Here is an 11,941-nt window from a genome sequence, read left to right on the forward strand (position 1 = left end):
TGCAAATGTTTTGTTACCTGTGTCTGTATTGGTTATCTATTACTGCGTAACAAATTATCCCTGAAATGTAAAACCTTAAAACAAATTATCCCTGGAATGTAAAACATTTATTATCTCAATTTCTGCGGATTAGGAATTTGGGAGTGTTTAGCTGGGGCTGCAGTCATCTCAGCCCTTGACTGGGAGAGAATGCTTCTCACGTGGCTGTTGGCCAGCCTCAAGCTCTCAATGGTCATTGACTAGAGACATCGATTCCTTGCCACATGGCTTTCTCCACGGCCAGCTCGTAGCACGGCAGCTGGCTTGCCTGAGAGCCAGCGAGCAGAACGAGAGAGGACCCAAAACAGAAGTCACAGTCTTTTCGTAACTCATCTCGGAAGTGACATCCAATCATTTTTGCCATATTCTATTCAAAGAAGGAAGTCCAGCCCAGAGTCAAGGGGAGGGATGACAAGAGTGTGTGAACACATGGAGGTGGGGGTCATTGGGAGCCATTTTAGAAGACTGCCTACCACAGTGTTTCTGTTTTCGTTTGCTTATGTCTTTCCCACGCTTTAGGTGGTGAGTCGCCACCTGTGGAACTTCATACGGATGCAGGGGATCCTTTGTAGAACTACTGAGTCAGACTCTCCAAGGGTGAGTACTATACCTTTCTGTGTGTGTGTGTGTGTGTGTGTATAACACAGTCCCATGCTGTATTCAAACAGTACATAAAGGAGAAACAGTGACACTAAATCACCTCACTGGACCCCTTAATTCTCCAGTTCATTTTTCCATAAGGGAATCTCCATATCACTGTTACCTGTTTGTTGTGTATCCTTCCTGAGATATTCTTTCTTGTACAATGTGTGCTTCCCTGTTTGTACAACTGAGAACAAGACTATATGTCTTGCTACCTTTTCTCTCCCACTTAACGCATCTTGTAGATCTCGCATATATAAAAGTACATAAAAATGTGTGTTTGTGTCTTCATGACTCCATTGTGTCCCACCGTGTGGACACACCACAGTTTATTTAACTGGTCTCCTTTGGTGAACATCTAGATAATGTCTAGCCTCTTGGTACCGTGAAGAGTGCTGCAGTTTGATTTCCTTCTATTTATGTCTTAGAGCCCTGTAAAATTTCACAGGTCATTCTAATGGGCGCCAGGGTTTAGAGCTACTGGCAAATACAAATGGATCTTTTCCCAAGTGATCACAACTGTACGTTTTGTGTAGAAATATATTTCTCCCCCTCTTATGGTCTCAAACCCGACCGTGTTCAGGGTTCTTGGCTCATGGTGTGGGGGTGCCGTTTTCGTCCTTCTGCTCTTTGGGGAGCTGTTCCGCAAAGCCCAGCAACTGCCTGGCAACTGCAGCCTTCACTCCCGGGGACCGCAGAGGAGCCCCGCTCTCTGAGTGGACGGTGGGGGCTGCCCGCCCCTGCGTTTGGTTTAGAGCAGCTCTGAAATCAATCTGTCAGTCCGGAGGCCACTTTTAGATGCAAATCTGCTGCTGTGGGGACGTTATGAGAACACAAATCCCTGGCTGTGAAATTGCTGGCATTTCATGATGTGAGAGAAGATTTACAAGCTCCATGCTGCTGCGAGCCCTGAATGCAGGCCAAGCGGTTACACAATCAAGCCCGGGTGGCAGGCAGAGGGCCAGGGGGCGGCAGGTGGAAGCGAAGGGAAGCCATCCCTGCCCGCCCCCATGCAACCGGGACCCCTGGCCTCGGCCACACACCCAACGGGGGGGCTTAATTCATTGCGCCTTCAGCCTGATTCACCTTCCGGGCAGGGATCAGCAGTCGTTTGTGAATGAAAGCACACGGGGTATTACGTGAAGCCCTGACTCACCATGGAAGAGATTTCAAAAGGTTAACCCATCCCCCTGCCCGCCCCACCAGATGCTCCCTTAACACCTTCCTTGCCAGAGGTCATTCTGCCTTTGCTTGTTACTCATCTCTGACCACTCAGTCCAATGGAGGCATCCAGGTTTGCCCTCTCCCATAGCCTTATTTAATTTTTTTGCATAACCCTATCTCCTTTGGTCATATTTATTTAAATTTCTGGTTTAGATTTTTTGTGGTTTTTCTCCTCTTCTAGACTGTAAGCTTCCTGTTAGCAGGAAACTTGCCCTTCTGTTTTGCCTCTGGCACTCTGAGCAAGGCTGGCCCTCAGCCCCTGTGTGTTAACAGTAAGTCAGCTGTGCGGAGGCTTGGACAGTTGCAGTAGCAGGGAGCTCAGGACCTTACAGGCCAGCTGCTCTCTGCCTGGATGGATCCTATCTATTGACGCTTCCTCAGCCTGTGCTGCCACCAATGAGCGGGCAGACCCCCTTCATTGCCTCACCTGTAGGGCTGCTCTCAGCAAGCCCGTTCCTCAACCCCAGAAGAGGCTTCCAGAGATTTGAAACCAGAGGCCACAGACTTCCAAAATGAATGTCCCATTTCTTTTTGCAATCTCTCCTGCATCATTGCCATCTTAATCCCCACCCTCAGGGGTTTCTCGTGGGACTCCATCCCTCAGTAAGTTAGGTTATGACTCTGGAGAACCTTCATAAGCCTGGGCAGTGTGCAGATTTCGAGAAAACTTGCCTTCTCCCAAATGTTAGATAACATCCTCATTTAAGCTAGAAATCGGAGTTACTGGATATAACTGATGATTGACACTGTTAACCAGGCCTGTGCTGGTTTGAATCTGTGGTGGACCCCAGAAAAGCCATGCCCTTTAATCCTCATTCAATATCACTGGGTGGGAGCATTGTGATTGTTTCCATGGAGAGAGGGCCCACCCAATTGTGGGTGGTAATTTTTGATTAGATGATTTCCATGGAGGTGTGTCTCCACCCATTGAAGGTGGAGCTGCTTACTGGAATCCTTTAAAAGAGGAAACATTTTGGAGAAAGTCCCTTTTTTTAGAGCCATGAGAAAGCCAGCAGACACCGCCATGTTTGCCATGTGCCCTTCCAGCTGAGAGAGAAATGTTGAACATCATCAGCCTTCTTGAATCAAGATATCATTCTCTGGATGCCTTAGATTGGACATTGCTATAAACTTGTTTTAATTGGGACATTTTCTCGACCTTAGAACTGTAAACTAGCAGCTTATTAAATTCCCCTTTTTAAAAGCCATTCTGTTTCTGGTATATTGCATTCCGGCAGCTAGCAAACTAGAACAAGTCCTCATTCTGCTTCTTTGACTAAAATTTCCAGTGAACGAGCAGGCAAAAAGTAGGGGTATCTGGATCTTGGAGATCAAACGGCCCTACAGACCCCAGCTCTCTGAATCCCCATATTCCTTGGAACCAGGACGAGGGACGTGGAGCTGAAGGCAGTGCATTGTGCATCCTACCCTATAGAGAAGGAACCAGCCCCTTGTTCAAGGGCAGTGTTCCTCACCTGGGGAAGAGGGAGGAACATGGGGGCTTGGACCCTCAGGAGGCGCTACCACAGTATGAGCTTAAGTGATGTGTTGCTCGAAAATAGTTCTTATTCTTATAATTTAAAGAAAAAGTTTAAGATCAATGCAATTTTCTTGTCTGGTAGGGAGAGAAAAACAAAGCACGCAAGTACAGAAGTGGGGAATGAGTTTACAAAGGCTGGGAAACACCAACTGGGACTCTGCCCCTAAGCTTCAGCTCAGTCCATCACATTGTTGTGTGACTTGATTAGTCGATTTCGACTTCCCCCGACCCCTGGCTGGCCCTGTGGGTCATTTTGGGCCCAGGGACCGGAACCCAAGCATACGACAGAAATGACCCCTCCTCTGCTTCCTGGAAGGGTACTCTGAGGGTCCTTGGAGGGAACCCCATAGAAGGGCTTGATATACCAGCAGGTGCCCAGGCTGAGCAGGTACACAATCAAGACTGCGGGGCTGCTCAGGGCATATGGTACTTGCCAGCCGGTGCTCTGGGCCCAGGTCCCAGACCCTCAGGGTGGGCCTGAGGCTTGAACAGGTGGGTGTTTGGATGAAGCACATAAGATTTCTGGATGTTATTTTGCAGGTGACAGGAAGCCGAGAGAGAAGTAAGGGTCACTGAGATCCACTGCTTGATATGTATGTAATCATTCATTCACTCATTCATTCATATGCTCCTACATACAGTGGTCTCTGGAACCACTGTTTACCAGGCCCTCATTGGTTCCTTCTCCCCCCTTTCTCCTTCTAGCAGCCCCACCTCCCTTCTCTAGGCAGTTTGTGGAAATTCCTAAATAAAACATTCAACTATAAAAACTAAATACCAGGGGGGTGCCAGCGTAGTTCGGCAGTAGAATTCCTGCCTGCCATGTAGGAGCCCCGGGTTCGATTCCCGGCCCATGCACGTCCCAAAAACAAACGAAGAAGCAAAACAAAACAAAAACAAAAACAAAAAAAACAAGCAAAAACCCAACAAATGGTGCTGCAATAACAATAACTCACGTGGGAAAATAATGAAATGTGACCCCGCCATACAGCATACAAAAAAAAAAAAAACCCACCTAAATACCTAAGAAAATCCAATCACATTTGAATACTCATTAATTTTCAAGATTTTTTCAAAATAAAAAGTATCAAAATTGACTCGGAGAAAATTTCACATTTCTATCCACTTCTGATCCAACACAATGTCCTAAAGTCATTTCTCATTGTAAGTCCATGCTACTTTAGTCTCATTCTGGAAATAATCATGGCTTGACATATTTTATACTGGAGAGTTGAGGGTAAAGGAGCTTAGACAACAGCTTTATTAAATAAAAGAATAAAATACGTTTCCTCATCAGTGGATCCCTTGTTGGGCTACTGGGACTCAGAGAACTGTCAATAGAAGGAAAAGATGTATTACAGTTGCATACGGTCACAAAACAAACCAACTAGCAAAAACGTAAAGGCCTGGTGACTTGAGGGTTTATGAAGACTTCCACCTGCCCCCCAGAGAGACGCCCCATTCTACCTGCGTGGCTGGGCGCGTGTGTGGGGTGTGTCTAGGGTGACAGGAGAGCAGCTGGAGCTGGGGAGTGGATGAGAGCCGTTTTTACCACCTGTCTACCCACTCACTGCTCACCTCATCCACGGCTGGCAGGTCCCACGCAGAGATGAAATCAGAATTTTATCTGGAAGATGTTTCCTACTGTTATTATTCCCGTTGCTATTTTGGAGCCCACGATAGGGACGTCACGCAGTTGACGGACCTGCTCGGGGACCGTGGTCCACCGGTTCCGCAGCCATCGGCAGTTTCCGAATCCCGGCTTCGGTGCCTCGGTCTCCCCATTTCTACCGGGCGGTTGCACGGCGATTGACCCCGAGTCGCTCACAGCATCACTGTTGTATAAACAATGAAGGGTTCAGAGTGTTCCGAGAGGCTCCGCGCTGTTCTGGAAGGTCTGTGTCATTGGGCCTGGGAAACTTGAGAACCGAAAGGCCGACGGGGGAGGAGAGCACATAGTCCCCTGCCCCCCTGCTGCCACCAGTGCACACCCTGTACTCTGGCTTCGCAGCTCCCCAGGCAGTTCACTCATTCCCAGCCAATGTTGCCGACAGTTCCACCCCTGGTAACGTTTACATCTTTCGTTGTGGTCCTGCGGGCCCCAAGACCTCCCTCCTCTCGTCTGCTTCACTCACAGCGGAGTCCAGAGGGAAGGGATCACCTGGTTGGGCACGCATGCAGCCTGGAGGTTGCAGCCTGGAGGTTGCAGCTGGGAGCCCCGCTGGGCAGGCAGCAAAGCTCATGGATTTCAGCCCCAGGCAGTGCAGGGCTGGGATCGCAGCGTTGCCGACAGCCCTTGACTCTCCCAGCCAACCTTCCTAATCCTGCAGAGATTCAGTTCTCTCATCTCTCAAACGGGGATGAAAAGTACCAGCCACAGAGGCTTGTTGTTCAAATGGAATTAGATACTGCAGATGTCAAGGACATTGCCCACGGGCTTCGTTCCTGGCAGGTCAGAGACTTGGTCCAGACCGGTTGGGGAAGCTCTCGTCCCCCGCAGTCCTGGGTAAGTCAACCTCATCATTTCTCATCTCTGTCTTACCCAACTTGTTGACAGGGCTTCCAGAGTCTTCTACCTCTTCTCATGTCAAGGAAACAAGCCCCCCCCCCCCCCCAAGCCTCACCCTGTGCCTTTTAGGGCCCAATATCCAATCTCCTATATTGCTTCACGGGCATTAATACTGACTGCTGCCTGGAAGTAGCCGCTCCAGGATCCCCAGCCTCTCTTTCTGCCCTCACATATGTCAGTTTTGGGGGTCCCAGGTTCTGTTTGCTGATACACCATTGCAGGGACCCTCAGCTCTTACTCTGCACAGGTACATGGCCCTCCAAGTCTGGGGCCCTTCAGTCATTTACCTAGGACCATTCTGGAAAACAGGTCCCTTGTTCTCAAGACCACGGGATCACTCCTCCCATTCCTCTCTGTTCTGGTCTGCTGGCTGCCGGAGCGCAGTGTACCAGAAACCGAATGGCTCTACAAAAGGGAAATTTAAAAAGTTGGTAGTTTACAGTTCTAAGGCTGAGAAAATGTCCCAATTTAAAAAAAGTCTATAGAAATCTCCACTCTAAGGCATCCAGGGAAAGAGACCTTGGTTCAAGAAGGCCGATAAAGTTCAGAGTTTCTCTCTCAAGTGAGAAGGCACATGGTGAACACGGTCAGGGTTCTTCTCTCATCTGGAAAGGCACATGGCAAGCATGGCGTCATCTGCTAGCTGCTTCTCCTGGCTTCCTGTTTCAGGAAGCTCCCTGCGAGACACGGTCCTTTTTCATCTCCGAAGGCGCTGGCTGGTGGACTCTGCTTCTCATGGCTATGTTGTTCTGCTCTACTCTCTCTCAGTCTTTCATTCTCCAAAATGTTTCCTCTTTTACAGGACTCCAGAAACTTCTCAAGACCCACCCAAATAGGTGGAGACATGGCGTCACCTAATCCTACCTAACAACCACCCTTGATTAAATCACACCTCCAGGGAGAGGATTGGATTACACTTTCAAACATACAGGGTTGAACAGGGATGATTCTGCCTTTACGAAATGGGGTTTAGATTAAAACATGGCTTTTCTAGGGGACATACATCCTTTCAAACCAGCACACTCTCCTTCCCCAGCACACACACACACACACACACACACACACACACACACACACACACCACATTCCCCTGCTTCTAGGCCCATGAAATTCCTAACTCTCCTATAGCTTGACAATTGGGCTGTTATCTTTTATTGTTCTTGTTTTCCTGGTTTGGGTTTTATTTTACCTGTAGCTTTTTGCATAAATCATCTTTGATCTTTTTGAAAGTGTATAAATAAATCCATGTAGGAGCTCTCCAGAGCATTAACTTGTGTTGCCCAGTTAACTAGCTTCTCTGTTGACCTCAGAATAAAGTTTTTCTGGTGATCTCTGTCTATTGAAGTATTTCTTGAGATTACAGTGTGTTACAAATATAGCTGTTAGCCATTTACAGTTCCTTATTGTGTTAATCCGGACTTCCCTAAATACTGTGCAACCAGTCAATACGAAATACAGAAATAAATTAGGTGCAGAGGATGACCGCAGCTTATTAGCAGCATCTCTGATTTGAGATTTTCTGATTTGAGAAATTTGAGATTTCAAATTTCTGATTTGAAATTCTTGTGTATATCAAGTAACCTCAATGTTCACATCGAGTCTGTGTTGTAGACCAACTTTATTATAATAAGAAAATGTTATATTTACTTACAAAATTGAATACAATACAAAATTATGAAATACATTTACACAGATTAAACAACCCTCAATTTTCAATATATTGGTTTATTTCTCATTCGCATCAAAATGCAGTGTGGGGGGTGGGCCACGGTGGCTCAGCAGGCAAGAATGCTTGCCTGCCATGCCAGAGGACCCGGGTTCGATTCCCGGTGCCTGCCCATGTTAAAAAAAAAAAAATGCAGTGTGGGTCAGCAGGAAGACTGCTCCACTGCTCTTCAGCAGTCCTGGCTTCTTCTACTTTGTGGCTCTACCTTCCCCTGGATCCTCTGAGTTCTCTTTACTCAGCTCCAGGATGAGAGGCGAGGAGCCTAAGTAAAGGGACTCTGTGGCCAGGTCTGTACGTGAGGTTATCAGGCCCACTTCTGCAAGGCCATCACCTGGCTATATCCCAATGGCCAGAACTCAGACATATGGCCATCGGCTGCAAGGCAGGTGTGTTCTGGAGAAAGAGAAGATGAATATCAGTGAGAAGTAGCAGTTTCAGCTAAATGCATGCTCCATCAAGGAGTTTGTGGGGGGCAAAATGATGATTCTCAAAGATGTCCACAACTAATCTCTGGAATAGTAAATTTTATCTTACATGGCAAATGGGACTTTAAGTTGATAATCTTGAGATGGAGAGATTTTCGTGGATTATCTAGGTGGGTCCAATGTAATTACAAGAGTCCTTATATGGGAAGGAGGAAAGTGGGAGAGTCAAAGGGAGACGTTTGAAAATGTCATGCTGCTAGCTTTGGAGATGGAAGAAGTGACCACGAACCAAGGGATACAGTCAGCCTCTCGAAGCCACAAAAGGCAAGGAATTAAATTCTCCCTTGGAAACTGCAGAAAGAGTTCCGTTCAATTGACACCTCAATTTTAGTCCAATGAAATCCATTTAGGACAGCTGATCTTCAGAACAATAAACTAATAAATTCATGTTGTTTTAAGCCGCTAAGTTTGTAACCTGTTACAGCAGCCCTAGGATACCGATACAGAGTTCATTCTACTTTGTATCCATACCATGTGGCTTGATATTTAGGAGGGTCACATAGCGTAGCATTTTCCACTTGGAATTCAAAGGGGAGCAAAGCAGACCTGTGAAGCAGGAACCAAAATCAGCAGGGAAGGTAGATAATGTCCTAAAGATCAGAAGAGTGTTGTCATAGAGCCAAGGCAAGGTTGAGCTTCCAAAAAGGAAAGGCCATGGAAAGTGGTGGCCTGGAAGCAACAGAGTACAAAGCATCCTTCTGCCTTCTCTCCTTGTCCTTTGGGCCCAACATGTGGGGAACGAAGCAGTGGTGGGTTGCTTCCAGGCCACGCCTCTAATGGCCCTTCCTTTTTGGAAGAGTAGCTCAACTAAGGTTTGGTGATTTGAAATGGATTTACTCACATGTCTGGTTGTCATGTTGGTTCTCTTTCATGTGCCCTTTTTGGCAGGTTAACTAAGGTCCATTTGTATCAAAGTCTCAAGGTTCCAACTTCTGTCAAAAGAGCAAGTCCTAATATGTAGTGTTTCTTAAGCCTCTCTTTGTGTCTCATTTGCTAATTTCCCATTGGCCAAGGCAACTTACATGGCCAAGCCTGGCTTTGAGGGATGGAGAAATAAAGTCTGTTCCCTGATGGGAAAAGTACCAAAGTCACACTGAAAGTATACAGGTATAGGAGGAATTCTTGTGGCCATCTTTTAAGAGTCCACCCCAGTCAGTAACTGAGAGGTAGAAATAGAGATTGGAAGGGGCTGGAGACTCAATTAGTGTGACAGCAGTGGTAGGGAGAATGCTGAGCACGCAGCGTAGCCACTTCACACATGGGACACACTTGTGTCAGTTAGGGAGGCTTTACTTCAACTTCTAGAAATGTATTATCTCACTCAGCGGAAAGCATGGAGGCAGGGCAAGGTCCAGCTTAGCTGAAACAGCAGCTCCACAAGGTTGCCTGTGGCCACGTTCTTTCCATCTGCTCTGTGCCCTCTGCAGTGAGGGTTTTGCCCTCTAAGCTCGCAGTAAGATGACTGCTGCAGGTTCCAGAGTCACGTACAGGTACATGTAGGGGGGAAAGAGGGAGTATCTCTCCTGTGGCTCTTAGAGCAAGGAAACCTTTCACAGAATCCAGCCCAGCAGTCTTCCCTTTATAGCTCCTTGGTCAGGATTGGGCCAAGAGGATGGAATTACCATGATTAGCTTAGAAGACTAATCACCTGGAGTGGGATAGTTGCTGGAAGTGAACCGCAAAGACCCCTAGAGCTCTCCAATGGAATGAATGAGTGAGACCCAGAGCAGGTCTGTGGTACCTCACGTGGAGTCACGTACTGGCTTCATGGTAGGGCTTGGATGGTAATTTTAGCCCTGAGACCCATTGAGGCTCTTTGGGCACTTGTGCCTTCTGCTTATGACACATTGTTGATCTCAGCTATGATTTATCTACAACTGCGTCTTTAGTCAGGAATGCAACCCTTTCAAGGAGAACAAATGCTGTTACTCTGAAAAATTGTGATGATCCACATTATGACATGGTTTCGAGGAATGTCTGGTGGTTAAAAAGTCCAGCCTGCTTATACAGGCACTTAGCAAGTAAACCACTGAGCACTCCCTCATACACAAAAGCCATCATCACCAGGGCAACCCCAGGACAGGGGCCGGCTACCCAGCAACGTTGCCGTCCATCTCCCCTCTGCTAAGCAAGGCCTTTGGGAAGCTCTCTTAGCTTTGAGGCAGCTCTCAGTGGGCAGAACGTTTGGATTTCACTAGGGGAGAGAGAGGACATTCATAGAGACCCTGCTCTTCAATGCTTACTGACCCTGTTTTGAATATGGTTAGGTCTATCCTATTCTCTATTCTCAAGCATACTGCACACTTCTTAGAAATCAAACTTAAAATTCATACCCACCATTGAAAATCCTGAGTGATAAATAATGCCAGATTAGGGGTTGCCAGCATTTCAGAGATTTGAGAGCATTTTAGAGAAAGTCCTACGTTGTTTCCCTGTATTCTTTTGAGGACTGTGTGCAGTTGGGGCTTAAGAATGCTCCTGGGAAAGTCACAAATAAAAAAAAAAAGTCTCCCCTCATAGTCTATTATTTGGAGATTCATCCCAGTAGATCCTTTCTAAATACACACTCACAGCCGCAGAGATCTAGAAGTCAGTCATTTTTATTGCAATTTATTTTCCTTGAAGGACAGGTTTTTGACTAGTGGAAAGGGAGAGAAGTGGAGACAGAGAAATCATTTTGCAGCCTGAGCACTTGGAGAAGGTAAGAACCACTTCAAAGTGGGTGTTTGGGGGCTGCTAAGTGGTAGGGAAAAGAAATGGAAGGGGAGGGAAGCCAGAAACCATTGTAATTCTGCCCAGAGCAGGAAAACAGGAGGGCTCTGTTTTTCCCTTCCCCCGTGGTTGCCCGTGCTGGCTGGAAAAAGAGTGATTTCATTTTTCTCCAGTAGGAGCCTCTTAGAACTGCTCCCTCTCCTAGTTAATGGTGTCACCATCCTCACAGGTGCCCAGGCTCCTCCCTTGTCCTTTGTCTCTGTCAAAGGTCATGACTATTCCATCTCCTTAATATTGCTCTCCCTCGCTATCTCCATGCCTGATACTTAGTGTTCAGATTTTCATGCTCTTTCCTCTCCCATTCCCTCTGCCTCTAATTCATTCTCCATTCTACCCAAGATAATCTTGCTGATAATCTTGCTCATCTGATCATCCTACTCTTGGGCTGGACAGCTTCCCTTTGCCCCTCCAAGTTCACTCTCCACTTTCTCTGTCGTGCTCTTCACCCTAGAGACTGACCTGCACAGATCACAGAAATGGCCTCCCTTGCCCCCTGGCTTCTGGTTGGGTTTAGCCAGTGGAGAGTATCTAGGAGATCAGAAGAAGGAAGAGAGTGAGGTTGGGGTATTTATTCCCTGGCTCCCTCATTGTGGAATTGCCTCAACCAAACCCACGGCTCCTCTCAAGGTGGGGTTTGTGGAGGTATCTGGTAAATTCTCAGTAAATATATGATGCATGATTGCATGAGCGTTTTTGATAGCCTCACATTTTTCTTCTGTAGACATGTCTATGGACACAGAATGACCTGGTGTTTAAGGAAAAAGGATTTTAAGTTAACGTAAACCCCAGCAGTGTACAGTCTTTCCCAAGGTTTGTGAGCAAGTGGCAAAGGGGGAAGTGAGACTTCTAAGTACAAATCAGAGCACGGTTCTATAAGCCTGATCAAAGCTGGGGAAGGAACAATGGCATCTTTCCCATCAGGCTGTCTCTAATGATCCCTGGAT

This window comes from Tamandua tetradactyla, chromosome 8, assembly GCF_023851605.1.
Source record: "Tamandua tetradactyla isolate mTamTet1 chromosome 8, mTamTet1.pri, whole genome shotgun sequence".
Lineage (NCBI taxonomy): Eukaryota > Metazoa > Chordata > Mammalia > Pilosa > Myrmecophagidae > Tamandua > Tamandua tetradactyla.